The sequence below is a fragment of the Sciurus carolinensis genome, chromosome 11, assembly GCF_902686445.1.
Source record: "Sciurus carolinensis chromosome 11, mSciCar1.2, whole genome shotgun sequence".
NCBI classification, from domain to species: Eukaryota; Metazoa; Chordata; class Mammalia; order Rodentia; family Sciuridae; genus Sciurus; species Sciurus carolinensis.
In genome coordinates, this window is record NC_062223.1 from 118,727,644 (window position 1) to 118,749,546 (window position 21,903).

At 48.0% G+C, this 21,903-nt stretch overlaps 1 long non-coding RNA gene across 1 annotated transcript; it reads right to left on the bottom strand.

The window, feature by feature from the left end:
• Positions 1–264: 264 nt before the first annotated feature.
• On the bottom strand, positions 265–1,034 carry LOC124960138 (uncharacterized). The gene is made up of 3 exons (XR_007104039.1): positions 982–1,034; positions 676–902; positions 265–575 (listed from the first exon to the last, which is right to left on the bottom strand). It is a non-coding gene; the product is annotated as an uncharacterized LOC124960138 (long non-coding RNA).
• Positions 1,035–21,903: the final 20,869 nt, after the last annotated feature.

Here is a 21,903-nt window from a genome sequence, read left to right on the forward strand (position 1 = left end):
TTGGCGCCTTCTCCACTGATAAGCTCTCCTGTGATTTCAGTCTTGCCTCTTACAAGGAGACACCCTTACAAATGGAGATTTCCTTTATAGATGTAAACTTCCCTTACAAAAGGGCACCGGCTCCTCTGTTTCAGAGCTTCCCGTGTCTGCTGCTTCTCAAAATAATCAGCTCAAAATAATTCTGCTGCCAAACAGGCATATTTTGGGGTGGGATATTCTGGTCTCCTACAGTCATATTCTGGGATGTCATATTTTGCTCTCACATAATTCACAGAGAAAATTAGTGTCAGAACTGAGACTAGAAGCCAGGATGAGAAGTGTAGAGCTAAAGCTGTGGAAATGTTGCTAGCATTCTGGGTGAAGGAGCCCAGAATCCAGTGAGGTATCCATTTCTTCTTTTTCCTTGGCACAAACCAGGATTTCAAAGGAAACCTAGCCCCGCGCTGCTTCCTTCTCGTTTCTCCATCCCTTCTCTGTGGGTCCAGGTGGTGGAGGCCCATCTAGGGGAGGGTCCTTTTGATGATCTCTAAAGAACTGATGGGTAGACTTGGGCAAAGGTGGAGCCTGGGAGTGAGCTGTGGGTGAGAGACGCTCTGATGAGCCCTTGAACCGGAAGCCAGGCCCCTGGGGCCTCCCTCCCTCTCCCCTCCTCCTGATATTCTGAGACCTAGTCACCTTTGGTTTCCCACGAGGAAATGTCTTCCCCTTCCCAGACATAGGGGATATTATTCATGAGCCCCAGGACCTCAGGACTTGGAAGGAAACATGCAAATACGTGGTCATCAAAAAGCCTTTTCCTTCTGGGCCGGGTGGCACAGATCTATAATCCCAGCTTCTCAGGAGGCTGAGGCAGGGGGATATTCAAGGCAAGTTCAAGCTCAGCCTCCACAACTTTGCAGATCCTGTTTCAAAATTTAAGAAATACTAAGGGCTGGGGAAGCAGCTCGGTGGCAGAGCACCTCTGGGTTCAGTCCCCATTACCTAAAGGGGCTCACATGCTTCCTCGGGTCCCCTGAACTCTGCCTCCTGGTCCTGCATGCAGGGAAGACAAGTTTGAAGGCAGTTTTGGAGTCCCTTGCAGGTTCTAGAACGTGCACTCAGCCCGCCGCAGGCGGACCTCTCGGCTTCAGGACCCAGCTCCCTGCTGAGTCACAGAAGCAGACAATAGGAGTCGGGGTGGTGGAGTTCTAGAAATGCCCAAGCCCCTCTTCCTGCCCATTGTCTCCGCCCACACAGTCTCCTGGGAGTCCCTCCGCGGCAGGGCCTGGGAGGCAGTTTGACCGGCTGTGAATCGGAGGAGCACCGGCTGTGTGAATGACAATGGGGCGGGGGGTGGGGGCCCGCGGGGCGTCCATTTGTCCTCCGCGGAGGAGGCTGATAAACAGCCGCCACTGAAGACCGCATCTGCACGTCCACAGGCTTCTGGGAGCAGTCCCAGCGGGGATCACGAGAGAAGATGAATCGCGTTGAATGACACAGGACATGGCAGATTGGATGTTTAATTTGGGTATCTCTTTAGAGCACCCCCACACCCACCGCCTCGGCACCCACTTAGCATCCTGCCGGAGAGAAAGCCCTGCTCCTCACAAATTGCCTTGTCAGACGCAGGGGAAAAAAATCCCACCGTGACTGATTTCTAGGTGGATCCCTCCAAGTGCGCGGGAAGGGACCAGCACGACTGCATAATGTGTTCCTTCCTCTGAGACAAGGCGTTGTACCGGAGCCAGAGATTTGAGTCAGACATCAGGCTGGACAGACGTGGAGGAGAGGGACAAATGGAGGTGTGGGTTTACTTGGACTTGGGGAGTGGGGGTCGTGGGAGGGGAAGGACCGGGGACATTTCCTGGGGTGTGGAGGCTGTGGGGAGGGGCCTGCGGAGCTTGGAGGAGGAGACCAGCTCAGGGTCCACAGGCGCGCCAGCCTGGCAGAGGTGGAGGCAGCCACGGCGGGGAGACCGCTTTCCCTGACCGCTCCAGCACAGCGCCGAAGCCGGCAGGTCACAACCTGTCATTCCCGCTTCCCTTGCAGCCTCACCTGCCTCCAGATCCTTCCAAACACGGAGAGGAGCTGCAAACATGGCAATCACCATCCTCAGCAGTGGCAGACTGCAGTGGGCACAGGGCCAGAGCCTGGCACGGTAGCTGGAAAAGGAGTGACGGACTGTGGCAGTCCCCCCAGGCCCATCTGGAGCTCCCCCAGAGGACACCCTCAAGGATTGTTGAGGGTGTCCACTGGGACGCTCAGCAGAGGCAGGGCTCAACCTTCCAGGACAAGCTTCTGACAAGCAGCCTGCTCAGGTGGCAGTTCCCAGAGGAACCCTGGGGAGGGTGGGACCAGGGCTTCACGTTGCACTAGGGCTCCTTGTGGGTGTTCCCTGTATGCCTTGGGCAGGTCCTCTGGCCCCAGCTGCTTCAACTGCTGCTGGTAAGGGTGAGGGTCTCTCACCCAGCCCTGTCCTTCCCAGCCCTGTCCTTCTGTGGTTCTGGACATCCCTTAGGGGGAGCTACTCGTGTCATCTGGCCCGAGGCTCAGGAAGCACACTTTCTAGGCTGTGGAGTGGCGGTACTCTCTTCCTTCACCGCTTGAAATCAACTTGGAGGAGCGGTGAGATGGCTGTGTGGCTGGAGAGGGTCAGAATAAGGCCGAATGGATCTGGGGCTTAGCCTTTCAGGGGGCAGGACTGAAGGGGCTCCTCTGGTGGTCTGACAAAGATATATCTAAAAGCCCTCCACCTTCTTTCCCATCAGCCCCCTGGTTCTTCTTGCGCATGCGGGGTCGCACCAGCCTCCCCAGAGGCGCCCATCATTTTTTTTTTCTCTCTTTCTTTTTTTTTTTTTGTGGTGCTGGGGAATTGAACCCACGGCCTTGTGCTTGCAAGGCAAGCACTCTACCAACTGAGCTATCTCTCCAGCCCTCTGCCCATCATTCTGTGAGCTTTCTTTCTGTTCTACAAACCGAGGTGCCTCAAGAAATCAAGCACGTGCTCGGAAGTGGGTCGGCAAGGCAAAACTGTACTTCTACAGAAGCCCGGACCTGCAAAGGGATTCCCGCAAGCAAGCCATCTGCTTGCTTTTACCTCTAAGAGTACTGGCCCTGGCTCTGACAGGAGTAGTTAGGGGTTACAATGTCTAGGATTAGCTGATTTAAAATTGGAGAGGGCACAGGAAAGGGCTACAGTTGTGACTGGATACCTGGTAGGGGAATTTTTAAAATATCTACATTCTGACACATGGTTTCCTATTTTAAAATGGCTCCACTGTACATGGTGAAATTTAAGTTACAGTAATCATTTGTATGTTTAACTTTGATAGACAAGGAAACGTTGATCTTACACTTCTGAGGCTGCATGACTGTCTCTGAGTTCTTCAAAAGTAGGAGGACAAACAGAGAGGGTGCTCTCAACACGAATGTGGATAACTGGCCTCCAATGAGGCCACAGTGCTGGTAAATTGTCTATACAATCAAGAGAGATGCTCCCTGTGCAAGCCCTGGGTTCAGTCCCCAGCACCGTGGGTGGCAGTTGTGAGGGTCAGGTTTCGAATCAGAAAACATTTACAGTCTAGCCCTCAATCCAAGTGACACTCTTTCACAAAGCCCACCTTCCCAGCTTCTTCCCATCAGGTAATAGATGAATGCCACACAGAAAACAGGGCCAGCAAAGTGTTCAAGGACAAGAAAGCTGAAGGAGGAAGGGGGAACCTACTTACTTAAAAACATTGCTTTGAAGAGCTGGGGGCATAGCTCAGCGATGGAACACTTGCCAAGCATGCACAAGACCCTGGGTTTGATCTTCAGTACTGCAAAAAAAAATTTTTAAAAATTCCTTTGACTGTGAGTGCGGTGGTGCACACCTATAATCTCAGTGTCTCAGGAGGCTGAGGCAGGAGGATCACAAGTTCAAAGCCAGCCTCAGCAACTTAGCGAGGCCCTAAGCAACTTAGCAAGACCTGTCTCAAAGTAAAAATTTAAAAAAAGGGCTAAGGATGTGGCTCAGTGATTAAGCACCCCTGGGTTCAATCCCTGGTATTAAAAAAAAAATTCCTTTGACTTAAAAAAAATGTAGGTGGGAAAATACCATGAGCTTATGGAAGTGAGGCTGGCAGAGGATGTCACCAGCTATCCTGACACATCACAAGAAAAGGATGGAATTGGTGCTGAGGCAGCTTTCAATGAGGCATGTGAGGATGCCTGGCCTTTCTTTAGTACCAGGCTCTTTCTGTGTCCTCTGCAGGGACTGAATGTCCTCTGCACATCCCCTTGTTTTCAGCAGTCTCCCTAGGAGTCATCTACACCAGAGCCAAGTTCTGGGTTGGGGAATGTAGGTTGGTTGTAAGGCGCTTGCCCAGCACACACGAGGTCTTGGTTCAATCCAAAAGACAAGACCCTGAGCGAAATCTTGTGTAAATTCCTAGGTCACCTTATCTGAAGGTGTTTGTGTTTAAGTGATCTTGAGACCTTGTATGTCTAACTCAGCGCTTGTTCCCTGGTGTGAAGATCAATGTTGAGAGCACGTGGGGTTTCAGACCCCCAGTCAGCACTAGGTAGGAATCACTTATTCTGCCTTCAGCTGAAGTCTGGACGTACACGTGAGAATCAGGCCTACATATTCCTAGGGTCTTCCTCCTCCCAGAATGGGGTTAGTCCCCTCCTGGTTTGCTCTGCCTCACCCGAGTCATCTTCAGGGAGGCCTCTCTTCTTGGTTAGGGTGATTCTGGAGAGCAAATTGCTGGACAGAGGGAAGGTGTTGCCAATGGCAGCAACTCCTCCTCAGCAGTCCCTAGTTCTGTCCTACCACAAGGGCTGCCAGGAATGGGTGCCCATACTTTTAGCCTCTGGTTGTCCTCTGTCATTCCCATCCCTCAGCAGAACTATGCTTAGCAGAGGCACATGCCTGGCACTCGCTCAGGGGACAAAAAAAGATTGAGAAAGACAGGGGAACACTTAACCATTCTTTCTGCCCACCCACCGAAGCCCTGCTGTCTTCCAGTGGGTCATGGAATGGTGGAACAGAAAGCTCAAGGTAAACGTAATCAGAAAACCCTAGTCCTCTTCTTCATTTGGTAGCTGTTGACTAATTTTTTTAGAAAAAAAATAGATATATTTTTTGTACTTTTATTTTATTTATTCATTCATTTTTATGTGATGTCAAGGATCAAACCCAGTGCCTCATACATGCCAGGCAAGTGCTTTACCACTGAGCCACAACCACAGCCCTGTGTTGCCTAATTTTTAGCCTCAGTTTTCCCATCTGTAAAATGGGGATGATGGAGAGATAAACACCAGGTTGAGAGGTTTAAATGAACTCTGGTGTCAGAAGGGACTTGGTAGTCTGCAGAGTGATATCAGGTGCAAATTATTATTGTTATTCCTACTCCTGTCCAGCAGGAAGTAGGGCACCTGGCCAGACCACTTTACCTCAGGGTGCATATCACTCATCAAATCACCTCCCACCTGTACAGGTGTGTGTTCTGTGGCAAAGGGCAATAATAACAACAAAACCTACAAAAAACGAGGGTATGATAGCTTTCCCTCTTTGTCCAACAGGAGACTTAGACTTGGGAAGGGGCCTGTAGGACCCAGGTCAGGCGAGGACCCTCTGAGCACTCATCATGAGAGGCTGCAGAAGGGAAGGAGCATGGAGGAAGAGCAAGATTTCTTCAAAGAGCAAGTTAATCCACACTGTCAACCTGTGCCAACCAACACTGAGCATCCCTGGGTGCCCGTGTCTGACCTGGACATTGTAGAGGCCCTAAACAACTGTGAAGGGCTTTACCGTCCATTTGAGATAATGAGGTAGACCTCCCTTCAAACACAGAGATACTAGGCAAAGGAAGTGTTCGACTTTCCCTCTACCCTCTGAAGTCTTGATAATGTGAGTCTCTGAAGCCCTTACTCTCTTTTTTTGTTTGTTTTTGTACCAGGGATTGAACCCAGGGGTGCTTAAACACTGAGTCAGGTTCCTAGCCCTCTTATTTTTTATTTTGTGACAGGGCCTCCCTAAGTTGCTTAGGATTTCACCAAATTGCTGAGGCTGGCCTCAAACTTACAATCCTCCTGTCTCAGCCTCCGAGTCACCTGGATTAGCGTACAGCCAAACTGTTTGTTTTGGTACTGTGGATAGAACCCGGGGTAGTTAACCACAGAGCCACATCCCAGCCCCTTTTTATTTTTTATTTTGAGACAGGGTCTTGCTAAAGTGCTGAGGGCCTTGCTAAGTTTTCTGAGATGGTTTGAACTTGCGATCCTCCTGCCTCAGCCTCCCAAGTCTCTGGGATTACTGGTGTGCACCTTTGCAGTTGGCTCAGCCAAACTTTTTGATTATCAGCCAGGTCTCCCTATCTTCACCTACTTCTTCATCCTCCTTTCAACAATGCACAGCGTCACCCATGCTTGAGATCTGGAGGGGTTTGGGTAAAGTGTGGATTTTTAACTTCCCCTCTTTAGTCTTCAGCTTTCCCTAGTCTGCTAAGTCCACTCACTCGTCACTTTCCGGTTTCCATACTGTGCTGCTGCCTGCTCTCTCCCATTCTCTCCATCTCTGTGAGCTTCTGAATTAAAAAAAAAATACATATCCCTTTACAGTCGCTTTAGGGTTTTCAAGAAGCACAAAATTGGTGATACGTGTTCAATTCACTGTCTTTACCTAGAGATCTCCATCTGCATTTCACCTTTGAACTGATGGGCTTAAGCATTTTTTTTTTTTTTTTTTTTTTTTTTGGTGCTGGGGATTGAACCCAGGGCCTTGTGCTTATAAGGCAAGCACTCTACCAGCTGAGCTATCTCCCCAGCCCTGGCTTAAGCTTTTTAATAACATTCTTTTCTGGTCGTTTCCATGGGCTTTGAGAAAAGTGTAAACTAACTGATGGGTTTAATTTGCCTTACTTAACAGGATTGGTTTGTTGTTTTTGAACTTCTTTCTAGAGATAAATGTCTGTCTCCCCCACTCACTGAGCTGCTTAAAAAGAGATTTTTATTTTATTTTATTTTTTTTGGCCTCAAAAGCCAGCACAACGGCTGGATGAGGTAGGTGCTTTTCAAGATTTATGGCTGGGCCTGTGTCTTCATGCTATTTAATCTAACTTCCCTTCTCTCGCCTTGACAAATGGGCATTCAACAAATAAATATTTACCAAATATTTATTAAAGATCTACTCTTGCCAGGCGATCTCCAGGCCCCAGGCCTACAGCAGGGAGCAAACCTGATTGAGTCACTGCTCACATGGAACTTGCATTCGGCTTTGAAAATACCCCCCAGGAGCTCCTCACCTGCCTGGGCAGCCCACCCCATGACCAGGTGGCCACAGCTAGAACTCGGTTCCCCATCCCTGTAGGTCAGCTGTGCAGATTCCTTGTGCAGAGCCTCGCTGGCCCGTGGGCTGGGCCTCCCTCCCGTCACCTGCCGACTGTGATCCTGTCTTCCCCAGACATTCCTCCTTCAGCCTCCCACCCTCATCCTTCCAGCTGTTTCTCCCATGATACCATCGCCAACCCTTCCGCACCCTCCCGTTCCCTTTCCTCCCTCTCCTCATTTGTGGTCTGGACTTTCTGTGAATTAAGAAGTCCTGGGAAAAATTTCAAAAAGATATTTAGTTTTCGTCCCTGGTTCCTGGCATGGAGCATCAAAAACCTCTTGAATTTCCTGAATGATAGGCATGTCTTTTGTTATTCATAACTAGCCTCTTCCAACCATACCTGAGTTTATGCTAATGACACGAGTCATGGCAAGTATCCTAGACAGTTCCAGAACAGGAGCTGATGGAGGGTTGGAACTTTCACCCTTTGTTTCCAGGGAGAAAACAGGGGCTGGGACTGAGTCCCGTCATGTGGTCAATGACTTAATCAATCATGCCTGCGTGATGAAACCTCAATAAAAACTCGGAACCAGGAGGCTTGGACAGGTTCCTGGTTGGTAACATATTGATACTGATACTCCAGGAGGGTGGTGCACCCAGCCTCCATGGAGACAGAAACTCTTGAACTTGGGACTCTTCCAGACCTTGCCATATATATAGCTCCATCAGATTATTCCTTTGTGTCCTTTAAAATAGTGAGTTCTATGAGTCACTCTAGTGAATTATCAAACCTAAAGGTGGGACAGGAGGAGGTGTAGGAGCTCCTGAATTTGTAGCTGGCCAGGCAGAAATGCAGGGGGCTCCGGAATACCAAGATATTGAGTTGGCATCTGACGTGGGGCAGCCTTATGGAATCAAATCCCTTAACCTGGAGGGTCTGTGCTGATTCTGGGTAGTTGGTATCAGAAGTGAATTAAGTTGATTTGTAGGACACCTAGCTGGTATCAGCTGCTGTTGGAAGGTAGAACATGAACCTGCCATGATGCTCAGCACAACCATGTCCCTCCCTCCCAGCCGGACATGCTGTCTGTCCAACTGAAGAGGATGGTCTCCCCTCAGCACCATTGTTTGATGGAATAGTGTACTAGCCAACTTTGCATCACTGTGACAAATACCTGAGATAATCAACTTATGAAGAGAAAAGGTTTGTTTTGATTCAGTCTTGGAGATTTCAGTCTGTCGTCTGTAGGTGCTAAGGGGCCTGTGTTAAGGCAGCCCATCATGGCAGGGAGCACATGGTGGAGCAAATTGCTCCTCTTATGGCCAGGATACAAAAAAAGAGAGGAAGAGGAAGGGCTGGGGTTTCACAATCCCTTTCAAGAGCACAGCCCCACAGGGTGTGGTGGTGCATGCACACCTACAATCCCAGCGGCTTGTGCCCCTGGGTTCAGTTGCTGGCACCAATATAAATAAATAAATAAACATAAAATAAAAGGGGATTATAACTCAGGGCTTGCCTAACATGTGTGAGGCCCTGGTTTCAATTCTCAAAAAACTCTTCCCCCCAGAGAAGTAAAAAGAAGTTTGGCCGGCGTGATGCCATACACCTGTAATCTCAGATACTTGGGAGGCTGAGGCAGGTGTATATCAAGTCCAAAGGCAGCCTCAGCAACTTAGCAAGACCCTGTCTCAAAATAGAAAATAAAAGGACTGGGGATGTGGCTCAGTGGTTATGCCACTCATGTGGCTCATGTCTTCAATCCTTGGCAAAAAAAAAAAAAAGAAAAGAAAAGAAAGACGTTTGATCCCTAGATCCTGTCCCTAAATCTGTGCAGGTGGGTCATTGCTCACACCCTTCCAGCAGAAGACAGGTGTTCTCTTGGTAAAAGAGGATCTCTGAATTGGAGGCCACCAGGTTGAGGAGGGGGATACAGTGCTGAACTGGGGGGAGAATGAAACTGTTGGAAGGAAAAACTTCCTCTATCAACCCAGAGGCACTGAAAATTAATGGACATTAGATAGATCAACAGGACCAAAGACAAACATGCAGGAACACTCAGGAATGAGGAACTCGCTGAATCCAGATGTAAAGGTTTATACATCAAGTAAACAAAGGGATTTAGGGCTCCAAAGCACGGGAGGGTCTTCTAATGAGGATTTTTCTTTTACACATTTTGTTTTTTAACATCTCAGTGCCCAAGGTCAGTTGACCTCCCTGGAAGCTGGGGGTGACTTTGCAGTACTGATTTAAGTAAAACTGTACTTCAGTGAGATGAGGAAGATACATAGAATATTCTGTAAGCATTTGCTGTTGGGATTTGGGTCCCTTCAAAGCAAACTTTTGTGTAGAGGTTGCTGAGGCCCACATCCCTCTTCCTAGACTGTTGACAGTCAGACTGGAGACTTGAAGGGCTTTTTCTGAGGAATCTGACCAGCTCAAGAAGAAAGACTGAAGATGTAGACATCATGGCTATGGTGTAGCTGAGTGGCAGAGTGCTCGCCTAGCATGCAAGAGGGCCTGGGTTTCATACCCAGCACTGCAAACAAACAAACAACCTCTCCCCCACCAAACAAACAAACAAACATGCAGACATCACTTTCCCTAACAGGCCATCTCTTTGCAGGAAACTCATAGTCAACAAATCTCGTGCATCTACTAAGAACTTCAATCAACGTTTGGTCCTCACACTGGGGACAGTGGTGCACACCTGTAATCCCAGCGGCTAAGGAGGCCAAGGCAGGAGGATCATGAGGCCCCGATCAATTTAGCGAGACCCTGTATCAAAATAAAAAATAAAAAGGACTGGGGATGTGGCTCAGTGGTTAAGTGCCTCTGGGTTCAATCCCCGATATCCCCCCAAAATGTGGTCTCCAAGCCTTAAGTAGGAATTGAAAATCGGGGATTACTTTCTATATGAGCAAGGACACTAACATGAATGACCAAACATACATAAAAAAACTACACAGCAGAAATAAGTGCTATCCAAGAAAACTTCACAAGAATTATCATTAATGTCCTTAGAGAGACGAGTGAAGATAATTGCAAGAAATAAGAAATGGATGCTATAAAAAAGAACAAAAAGAAGAGCTCTTGGAAATTAAAAATGTGGTAGCAGAAATGAAAATTTTTACAGAAGCATTAGAGGATAGAGTTTAAGAAAGTAGAACAAGGAAGACAAAGAAAGAGGAGATAGGGAAGATAAGAAATTAGAGGAGCAAAAATAAAAAATAGAATGGACTGGTTAAGCACCCCTGGGTTCAATCCTGGTACCAAAAAAAAAAGAAAGAAAAGAAAGAAAGAAATCAGGGGAGTAGTCTAGGAATGAAAGGATTTCCAGAAAGAGCAAACAGGTAAGGAAGTCCTAATATAACTCAAGAAAAGTCCTATACCTGAGCTGGGGCGATCTGGGAATGTAGCTCAGGGGCAGAGCACTAGCTTAGCATGTGGGAGGCTCTTCTTAATACCAAAAAGAGAAAAAGTCAAGTCCTGGGCCTGAGGCCATGTCTTTCCAGATTAAAAAAGCCCACCAAGTGGCAACATAGTGGAAAAATAACCCACACCAAGGCACAGCATTGTGAAATTTCAGTAGCTTGGGAATAGAGAGGATTCTGCAAACTTCCAGAGAAAGGGGGAGGGGGAAGCAGTCACTTACAAGGAAACAGACATCAGAATAGCATGGCTCCTGCCTGGCTCCCAGAAGCTGGGGAGGCTGAGGCAGAAGGATCACAAGTTCAAAGCCAGCCTCAGCAATTTAGCAAGGCCCTGAGCAACTGAGCAAAACCCTGTCTCTAAATAAAATATTAAAAAGAGCTGGGGATGCAGCTCAGTGGTTAAGTACCCCTGGGTTCAGTACAAATAAAATAAAATATTTAAAAAATAATAGAATAGCATCTTCATAATCCTAATCAGTAAATATTGACCTAAGGGAAGGGTGAGACGTGTGTATGTGTGTGTGTGTGTGTGTGTGTGAGAGAGAGATAGAGAGAGAGAGAGAGAGGGAGGGAGAGAGGGAGAGGGAGAGGGAGGAGGAGAACCAAATTCTCATTCTACATAGTGGAAAGTCAATAGATAATGCGAAAAATAAAAAAAACAAAGAAGTAGCAATATAAGCACATTTTAAAGAGACGGGAGGTGAATATCAAAAGAATCAGCTAAAAGCATCCACATGGTGGCCTCTGGGGAGTGGCTGCCTTTCCCTGGGGTGCGGGGTAGAAGGCAGGGGTTGCTGTGTGTTGTATTTTTAATATCAAATGAAGTAGAATTGCATGACTCTTTAAACCACGTGTATGTATAACATTGATAAAATAAAAAAAGTAAAACAACATAAAAGTTAGGTGCATGCCTTTTGTTACATTCTTATATGTATTTGCATATCTGTAATTTTCATTAAAAAGTGTTTTAAAGGAAAAATCCGAGGCTGGATGACTCTGGAGGAGGGGATTTCTGTGGGCTGGAGCTGCAGGAGGAATCTTTAGGAGTTGGGGTTCCTTCAGCTGAGTATTGAGCGTAGATAGGAGTTCAGTGGGGACTTTTGGGGAGGAGGAGGTGGCCGGAAAAGGCTCTGGGAGGTTCTAATGTAGCATGTTTAGTGTGTCCTTTGCCCTGATTGGGTGAAATGCTCACCTGTGCCTTGATCACAGGGGACACTGAAAACCAGGCAGGGGGACTAGACTTTACCTGGGGGCTGGAGTGTCCAGGATGAAGAGTGTGCTGGGAGAAGGTGGACGCCTTGGCCGTGAAGATAGGGAACCAATCAGTGACACTGCAGAAAACCTGTGAAGGGATTATGTGGTGGCGGTGGGAATGGAAGGACCAAAGGTTTCACAGTTGAAGGAAAAGAATGTGCTGGTGGCCAGAGGGGAGCGATGGAGGGAAGAGTCCAAGGTGGGAGGACTGGGTATGAGAGAAGGAAGAAGTCAGGACACTTGGTGCGGGGCACTGGGATGTGTTCGGAAGTGTGTAGTGGTGGGAGGAGGGTCCTGCAGCAGGGAAGGAAGAGGAATTATAGTTCTAGAAGAAAGGTCCATTGTGGGCGCAAAGCCTGCTGTGGTGACCGACATGTTTCTTGGGCTTTGCAGCCTTGAAGTATTTTCTCAGACCCAGCCTCACTCAGCTCTTGAGATAGGGACAGCAGGCTTTAGTACCTCTATTTTACCAGAGGGGAAACTGAGGCTCCCACAGGTTAAATGACTTGCCCCGAGGGTAATGACCAAAATACCTTTCACTTGCCCAAACCATCCTGGTGGGTAATGGCACGTACGTTGCCTCTGAAGGAGGTGTGGAGAGGGACCCAAGCAGAAGGTCCAGGCACTGAGCTCCCCCATGTGTAGGGCCACCAGAGACGGGGAGGAGAAGGCAAAGTGACAAGAGGAGGTAGCAGCTGGCACAGATGGGCAGAAAGCACGGGGTTCAAGATGATGTGAGAACAACGGCAGCAGGTGAGATGTGTGGAGCTGTACCCAGCCTGGTACTGTGCTCAGCTCCTTATCTCATTTGGTCTTGATGACAACTCTGTGAAGCAGGTGAGGTGTAAATGAGGGAACGAAAATGCAGCACTTTCCAAGGTCAACCAATGTCAATGAATGGTGGAGGCATGATTTGAGTTTAAGCTTCCTACTCAGTAACCTGAAGACTCCACTCTGCCATGTCACCCGCAGGCCATTTGTCTGCCAGCCAGAGGATAGGGGACAGGGGCGATACATTTCATTGAAACATCTTTTTGGTTTTAAGAAGTTTGTGTGTGTGTGTGTGTGTGTGTGTGTGTGTGTGTGCTGGGTGTGGTGCTGCACACCTGTAATCCCAGCAGCTCAGGAGGCCAAGGCAGGATCATAAGTTCAAAACCAGCCTCAGCAATTTAGCAAGGCCCTAAGCAACTTAGGGAGACCCTGTCTCAAAATAATAAATAAAAGGGTCAACCCCCAGCCTCCCCCCACCAAAAAAAAAAAAAAAAAAAAAGAAAGAAAGAAAGAAAGAAAGAAAAAAGAAAAAGAAAAGGAAAAAAAAAAAAAAAACAATAAACAGTACTGAAAGGCAATGAGACTTCCCCCTCCACCATAACTATTTATATGTGTCTTGGGGCTGCTGGAACTCCCAGATGAGGGGACTTAAGCTTGGGACCTGGGTAGATTTCACAAAGGACACAAGTCCTTGTAATGATGTGTATTCGCATTTGTCTGGGGATGCGGCTCAGTGGCAGAGTGCTTGCCTGGCATACATGAGGCCCTGGGTCTGATCCCCAGCAACTCAACAAAACAAAACAACAACAAATAGCATGGCTGTATATTTTGTATATAAAATAGCATGGCTGTGGGGAGCAGCCATCTATCCAGCTTGAAGGGTCCTTCAAATTTTGAAAAACTACAGATACTGCTTGTAGCCTGGCTAGCTCTGAGGTGGCTGTCCTGCTGGTGCAGAGAGAGAGGAGTATGTGCGAGAGCGTGCGTATCATGTGTACGTGTAGGGGGTGCCAGGCTAGCGCAGGCGCAGGTAAGAGTCGCGGAGGCAAGACCCAGACCCCGGAAGTTGGGTAAAAGCAGGCTTCTGGCAAGCAACTTGCAAACTCGTTTATTGTAGGAAAAAACATACATTTTATAAACTTTTTGCCCAATCACAATGTGCCACGGGGGATCAGACCACCAGGCTCCTATACAGGTTCCCTTGGTAACAATAGGTCAATTTGGGGGCAGTTGTTTACATTCCTAGGTGGTCAGAGCAGAATGCTCCTCTCTGCAAGTTTACACACTTGAGACATTAACAGCTGTGAGCCAAGAACTAGGATTTCTCCCAACATGTGTGTGTGTGCACAGGTTTCTGAGTTGCATTGTGTGACCGTGTGGGCTTGTCTGTGATTATGAATTCTATGCCTGTGAGCCAATAGTAGCATATGTGCCTGTAAATCAATATATGTATGGGGGCAGGTACCTTTGTACATGGGGAGCTTGAAGGTGGATATGTGTACACATGTGTGCATTTACACAAGTTTGTATGCTAATGGAAGTATGTTTTGTGGTTATGGGTCATGTATAAAAGGGCAGATGTGTATAAACATACATATAAATTATGTGAAGTTGTTTATGGATGGAAGTGGGAGGCATGTGTGGTTATAAATCCTGTTTCCAGGGCAGGTCAATTTTACATGCACATGTGTAGTGGTGCCTGAGTGTGACTGAGTGCAGAGACACAGGTCTACAGATATACGTGTATGTGGTGGTGTTGTGTTTGGATGTGAGGTGTCCCCGAAAAGCTCACATGTGAGACAATGTGAGAAGGTTTAGAGGAGAAATGGTTGGGTTATGAGAGCCTTAACACAATCAGTGAATTAATCGCCCAATGGAATTAACTGAGTGGTAACTGAAGGTGGGTCGGGTGTGTCTGGAGGAGGTGGGTCATTGGAGGTGTGCTTTTGGGGTTTATATTTTGTATTTGGTGAGTGGAGTCTCTCTCTCTGCTTCCTGATCATCACGTGAGCCACTTCCCTTCCATACACTTTTCTGCCATGATGTTCTGCCTCACCTCCAGCCCTGAGGAATGGAGCCTGCTGTCTATGGATTGTGACTTCTGAAACTGTGAGCCCCTAAATCAACTTTTCCTTCTCTAAAATTGTTCTTGTCAGGTCTTTTAGTCACAGCAGCGAAAAAGCTGACTAAAACAGCTGACGTGGGTGTGCGCGCATTCTGTGTGTCCTAGGAGGAAGGACAGGCCTTCCATCCCAGTCCCCAACCCCCAGGTCCTGCTCCCATTTGGATCTGGCATAACAAGTTTGGGAGATACAAGAATATCCTTTCACTTGCCTGTCACCAGCTAGGAGCGGTGACAAGAAAATGTGCTTGTTTATACCCAAATACCTTAATAACCACCAATTTCACGTGTGTGTCCGGTGCAGGGGCGGGGACAGGCAGCATTCAACTTGAAGGACACGCAGATATTAAACTCACTGTGAAAGTTAATTTGTGAGCCCAGGCAGCGCGGTGCTCTGACAGACTTCTAGGCCCCTGAGAGATGGGGCACCGTTTCCCTTTTCACTCTCTCTCTCTTGCATGCCTTTTAGCAGAGCCTTGGAATAACATTAATTTATCTAATGCGTGCACGCCATAAGTTACTTTTTTAATTATTATGATCAAAATATTGCTTAAAATTGACGCCAGCTGCATGTGTTTCTGTCGGAGATCATAATTGCAATTGTAAATTGGGGAGCAGCTCAGCGCCGGGAGCCTCCCTGAGTAACGGCCCCGATACCATTATGGAGAGGTGGATAAAAATAAACCGGCACATAGCGCGTGGCAAAAAATACGCCAGCGCAAGTTAAAAGGATAATTAGCAGAGCAGAAAGGGAAGCGGAGACTGGAGCTCTCGCAACGGCTGGCGGGCCGGGGGCTGTGGCCGGGGCTGCGGGGCGCTGGGGGCGCAGGGGGAGGGTGCTGCAGGGGTGGCGGGGCGGCATCCGCTTCCTTCTTTGCGCTGCAGTTTCTCCCTCTGTGAAATGGAGCAGTGGCTCAAGCCAGGTGATGCATGTGAAAGTTTCCCAGAAACCTAGTCTAAGTGTTAATGGGGTCAGGGAGACTGGGTGGGGGTTTTTCCCCCTCCACCTTCCCCATTAGGAACTGTCTAGACTTTTTTCTTTTCCCTTTTTCCGTAGTGCTGGGGATTGAGCCCAGCCTGGGGCATGCTGGGTTAGGCAAGTGCTCTATCACGGAACCACACTTCCATCACCGGTTTAAGTTGACTTTATTATTGTTACAATTACTACTACAACAACTACTACTACTGGGATTGAACCCAAGGGCATTCTACCTGGGTTCCCTGGGTCTCACTAAATTGCTGAGCTGGACTTGAAATTGCAATCCTCCTGCCTCCGTCTCCAGTTACTGGGATTACAGGCACCTGTCATGGCTGTCTAGCTAAACTGAAGTTGAAAGGGGCCTGCAGGACTAGGACCAGAGGCTCCTTGGAGTATAACAGTCAAAAGCACAAGATTTGGAATTCTTTTATTCATTCGTGTTTTAGAACCTAACCAGGCATTAAGGATATAGCAGTGAACAAAAGGGGGCTCCCTGGGCTGGGGAAGTTGTTCGCTCTGCAGAGTGCTTGCCTAGCATGCATGAGGCCTGGGTTCAGTCTCCAGCACACCACGTGCACGCACGCAAAAGAGATCCCTGCCCTTGTGGAACTCACTGTCAGTAGGATGATATAGAAGAGAACTATACAGCGTGTTAGAAGCACACACATTTTAGTTATATGACTTCGGAATGTTACTTGGCCCAGCACTGCAGACCCTTTTGGACCTAAGGGCACATGTCATTATCATAGTGGTAATAATACTAACAATAGCTAGAGCATATATAGCACCTACTGTGTAGCAGGCACTGCCCGAGTGCTCGTGTGCATGTGAACCTATTTAATCCTCACAAGGAGTCTATGAGGCCATGAGTGAATGATAATATTTTAAGACTTGGTGGGTATTCGGTCAAAGCTGCCATCCTGTAGCTTAGTCCTGTCCTATTTGCTGTATGTCTCTCCTAGTATGGATTTCCATGTCTCAGAAACGGGGACAATATTGATGCCCAGCTCACAGGGGTTGAGAAAATGCCCATGACGTGTTTAGCACAGTGCTTGTCACATAACCTGTTTTGGTGACTAATCAGTAAGACTTTGATGGGGAGATTCTGGATGCTAGTTAGGGGCAGAGAGGAAGGCCCCACTCGGCTTACACATTAGCTGACTGTGAGCCCCGTTACCTGCAGAACTGATTGGCACATAAGATATTGCACGGAGGTCACTGAGGGTGGACTGTCTGTGAGTGGTCATTTCAAAAAGGAAGAACCTTAGCCAGCTGTGGTGGTGTAGGCACGCCTGTAATCCTGGAGGCTGAGGCAGGAGGATTGCAAGTTCAAAGCCAGCCTCAGCAACTTAGTGAGACCCTAAGCAACTCAGGGAGACCCTGTCTCTAAGTAAAATATAAAAAGGGCTGGGGATGTGGCTCAGTGGTTAAGTGCCCCTGGGTTCAATCCCTAGTACCAAAAAAAAAAAAAAAGAAGGACCTTTTTTCCTTTTTCCTGTGCCGGTGTCAAAGAACAAAAATTAGGACTTAGATGAGAACTTCATTCCAGAAGAGAATTGGAATGGGGGAAAGGAACTGACTAGTGCAATAGGGAGAATGTAAAGATCTGAGTGGCCAAACAGAAAGGGACTTTTTAAAATAGGGAGTGTTCTTTCTGTTTTCTTTTTTCTTTTGTTGCTGTGACTTGAACCCAGGGGCACTTTGCCACTGAGCTATACTCCTGTCCTTTTCATTCTTTTTAAAAATTCCGAGCCAGGGTCTCACTAAATCACTGAGGGTTTTGCTAAATTGTTGAGGCTAGCCTCAAACTTGAGATCCTCCTGCCTCAGCCTCTCAAGTCACTGGGATTACAGGTGTGCACCACCGCATCTGGCATCTCTTTTGAAATAAGCAAGGCTAGAAGGAACAACGTGTGCATATGGTAGACTGAAGGGATAGTTTGCATGCATGTTTGGAGGGGGGTGTGTGACGGCAATGATTACAGAAGTGTCATTCTGAATTCTGGGGCTGACCAGAGTTGAGGGCAGTTCAGAGTTCCAGGGGGGAAGCCCTGAAGAGTGGTCAGGTCCAGTCAGTGGGCATTTTGTCCAGACTGGCCAGTGGCTCACCTGACGCTCACCTGATCCTCTATGAGACAAAGAATGGATCTTTGGAGGGTCTGTGTCTGGTCTTGTGGTCTGAGTCCAATCTCAGTCACATGAGGAGGGAGTTTCTTTGCAGTGAGCCTGGTTCCTGGAGCTCAAAAGGGTAGGGGTGCTTCTTAGCTGGCGGTGGCTATTTGGAGGAGCATGGGGCCTGGGGCAGGTGTCACGTGGTCACAGTCCACCGCAAGCTGACATGAAGTGGAGCAGCCGACTTGGTCCCCATCTTAGACATGGGAGGGTGGCGGAGGGTGCTCTTTGGAGTCCTTGTTCTGGCTAGAAAGAGGGGTGTGTGAAGGAGGAAGGCACCCCTGGGTGGGTCACAGCCTGGTGGGTCTCTCTGCCCTCCCCACTCCTGGGCCATCCCCTGGTTTTGCCGCATGGAGCTTCTAAGCCTCTGATTCAAGGAGAGGGTGGATGGGAGTCCAGGAGCGTGGGCCCTGTTCCTCTGGCCTGTCTTCCCTCCTAAGCATTTCCCAGCCATCCTCTAGGAGGACATGCTGTGAGTTGACCCTGCCACAGTGTCTGTGGTTGTGGGCACAGTGAAGCCAGGCTAGGGCCTCCGGGGGCAGCCGGAGGGGCCCCCACATTGTCTACAGCCTCCTGTTCCAGGCAGGCTGCCTCTTACGCCACCCTTGCCCGGGCCTTGTGGCTGGAGCCCGCCCTGGGCTGCTGGCAGATGGAAGCTTCCCTGCGGGGAGAGGGCAGGAGGGAGGCCCAGCCTGAGCCTGTCCTGCCTCCCCATGCATCGCCTCCCAGGCCTCCCTGCTCCACCCTCCTGTCTTCTTGTCGCTCAGGGTGACTCCCTAATGACTATAATCAGGGTGTGCGCTGAGAAGCAAGGGAGGGACAGCGAGCTTCCCTAGCTACCTAGTCCATTAGTGGGGCAGCGTCCTGTCACAGCTGTCCGGAGGTAGATGAGCCTGGATGGGCCAGAGAGCACCGTGGGGCGTGGGAGGGAAGCCCCTGCCTTTCCTACCCGGTGGTTCTCTCCAACTCCCCAGTCCTCTGCTTACCAGCTCTGCTCTAATTATAAATGGTTTGACAACTTTAGGCCAGGCCCTGTAATTAAAAATAAAGTGGAAGACAGGCAGCATTGTCTCCTAACATGCCTTTAATTGGTGGAGTTAATTTTAACGGGGCCTGGCTGGTGCCTTGGAGGAGGGAATTCCAGAATTAGGGCTCTTGCTGGCATCCCCTGGAGAGCTGGCCCTGCCGGGTACCGCCTGCTGTCGCCCGGCAGCTGGGAGCTCCTCGGGTAGTGTCTTTGTTTATTTATTTATTTTTATCCTCAGTGCCTGGACACAGGAAACACTTAAGAGATGTTTGTGGACTGAACAAAGGAGCAAGTGGCCTGCATGAAGAAGACCAGACCCTCCTGGTTCCCCAGCCTGTCTTTTTGTTTGTTTGTTTGTTTGTTTCTTTTCTACCCAGAAGGATTCTCACATTGAGAATCACCCTGTGAGCTAAGATGTTCTTCTAGTCAGGGGTGGTGACTTACAAGGAAGAGAAAGAAAGCCTCTCAGGTAGGCGGGCTCAGTGGCCCATGCCTGCAATCCCAGTGGCTGGGGAGGCTGAGGCAGGAGGATCATGAGTTCAAAGCCAGACTCAGCAATTTAGTGAGGTGCTAAGCAACTCAGCAGGACCCCGTCTCTAAATAAAATATATGAGGGGATGGGGCTCAGTGGTTAAGTGCTCCTGGGTTCAATCCCTGGTACCACAAAAACAACAACAACAAAAAACCAAAGAGTGCTTAGAGGGTGGAGCAGGAACCAGAGCAACCAGAAGCCCACCTCTTCTCTTCAGCTCCCAAGACCGCCATGGACAGGACAACTCTCTTTGGGGACTCCTATGCCCTTGGGGACTGCCTTTGCCCAGTAGGGGACAGATTTTCCCTGTTAACTTCAGTTTAGGCTGAAATTTAAAAATCCTTTTTTGGTTCTCTGTACATTCCCCCAAACAGGCTGGCATTTTTATATTTATCTATCCTTTAAAAGACAGAAAATAGTGGCTGGGGGTGTAGCTCAGTAGTGGAGCACATGCTTAGCAGGAGTGAGGCCCTGGGCTTAATCCCTAGCATCACCTCCCTCGCCAAAAAAAAAAAAAAAAAAAAAAAGGAAAATAGTAATAGAAAATGCAAATAGAGGAATCAGTTTTCCAATGGGTCCACTTCAAATGGTAGGAATTCTGGTGGAAATACAAACAAACTCTAACTCACTGAATAACCTTCCTTTAACCTCCTAAGAACTGAGACAACACTATCTGGGGGCGGGGGTGGGGGTGGGAGCAGCACAGCAGAAAGGTCCCAGTCTTTGGGGGGAAACCCTTTGTTGGTACATAGAAGGTGCTGCTCAATAAATATATAGCATCCTATTTCCTGCCAAGTGCAGCAGTTTAGCAGGATATATTATTCACTCCTAAGAATGGCAAAAAACAAAAACAAAAACAAAAAAACCCCACACAAACAAAAAACAAAAACAAAAACAAAACAAAAAACCAAAACAAAACAATAACCCCATGAGATAACCCTTTCTATAAAACAAACCTCTTGGATCTGAGCCTCTCCTCATCCCTGTCTCCCATCAACCAAGCTTCATCCCTAAATCTTGCCAGTTTCATAAGAGGCTGAATAATGTTTTTGAAATATTAAACCCACGTGTTCCTATTGCCTGGTGGCCCCGTACCCACTGAGTCAATGGCATCGATGCCTCTGGGGAGAGAGCTATAGCCTGGAAGAAAGAAGTCAATTGAGCCGTTGAATGGATTTTTTTAACTGGAGGGAGACGCAGATACAATAGTCTATGAGCAAAGCGATTTTGATTTGCAAGAGCTAGAGCTTAAGAGAGAAACAGTTTAGCTTTAAATTCCAAAAAAGCTTAGTTTAAACTCAGACCTGATCATTGAATTTTTTCAAGTTAACTGTAGAATGCCTAGGGATGTAGTAGGTGTTTAAGTGTTGATTGACTTAACCTCTCTCCAGTGTGCAAAAATCTATCTACGTATCTATGCTTTTCTCATGCAATGCTTCTAAAATTAGGTTGCAGATTCAATGAGTGATAGTAATTAACATTGTGCATACATAGTAGCTTACTGTGTGTTAGGCACTAGCCCTGCGTTGCTGTATCTCATTTAATGCTCATTCAACCTCATAAAGGTGGTATCATGATTATCTGGTATTAAAGATGGTTCATGCTAGGTTTGGTGGTACATGCTTGTAGTCCCAGTGACTTAGAAGTCTGAGACAGGAGGATTGCAAGTTTGAGACCAGCCTCAGTAACTTAGGGAAATCCTGTCTCAAAATAAATAAAAGGGCTGGGGATGTGACTCAGTGGTAGAAGCCCCCCAGGTTCGATTCCCATGACCCCCCACATCCCCCAAAAAAGAAATCTCTTGCAAATTGCTTATACCTCCTAATTATAACAGTGTGTCTCTGTCTTTAAGTCAATGCCATCACCTCAGTTTTCATCGCTGTTCCCCCATCCGGGTTCTTGTGTGTGTTCTCTCTGCTGGGAATATCTGTTGACACCCTGTCTGTTTGGGGGAATCAAACCTCTGAGTCCTGAGGCCTCCCGGGAGTGGTAATCACTTCCTTTTCTAAGCCACAGCCAAGCCTGTGCACACGACGGTTTTATTTTTGCACTTTATGTACAAAACTTCACCATAATTCTTCGTGTACGTTGGTACCTCTCATTGCTTGCTCTGAGAGTAGTTGGATTATCTGTGTAGTTCTAGAATCGATCAAATGCTTGGCATGTGTAGAGATCAAGGGTTGACCAGGAAATGAATGAGTCCATGAATGGATGATTGGGGAAACAGTTCACCAAGGAGCAGGGACCTGAGGAACGTCGCCCTCCACACATTCTTCCTGGGAAATTGGGGAGCCCAAAGACAGATGTGCAGGAGGATGCTGCCA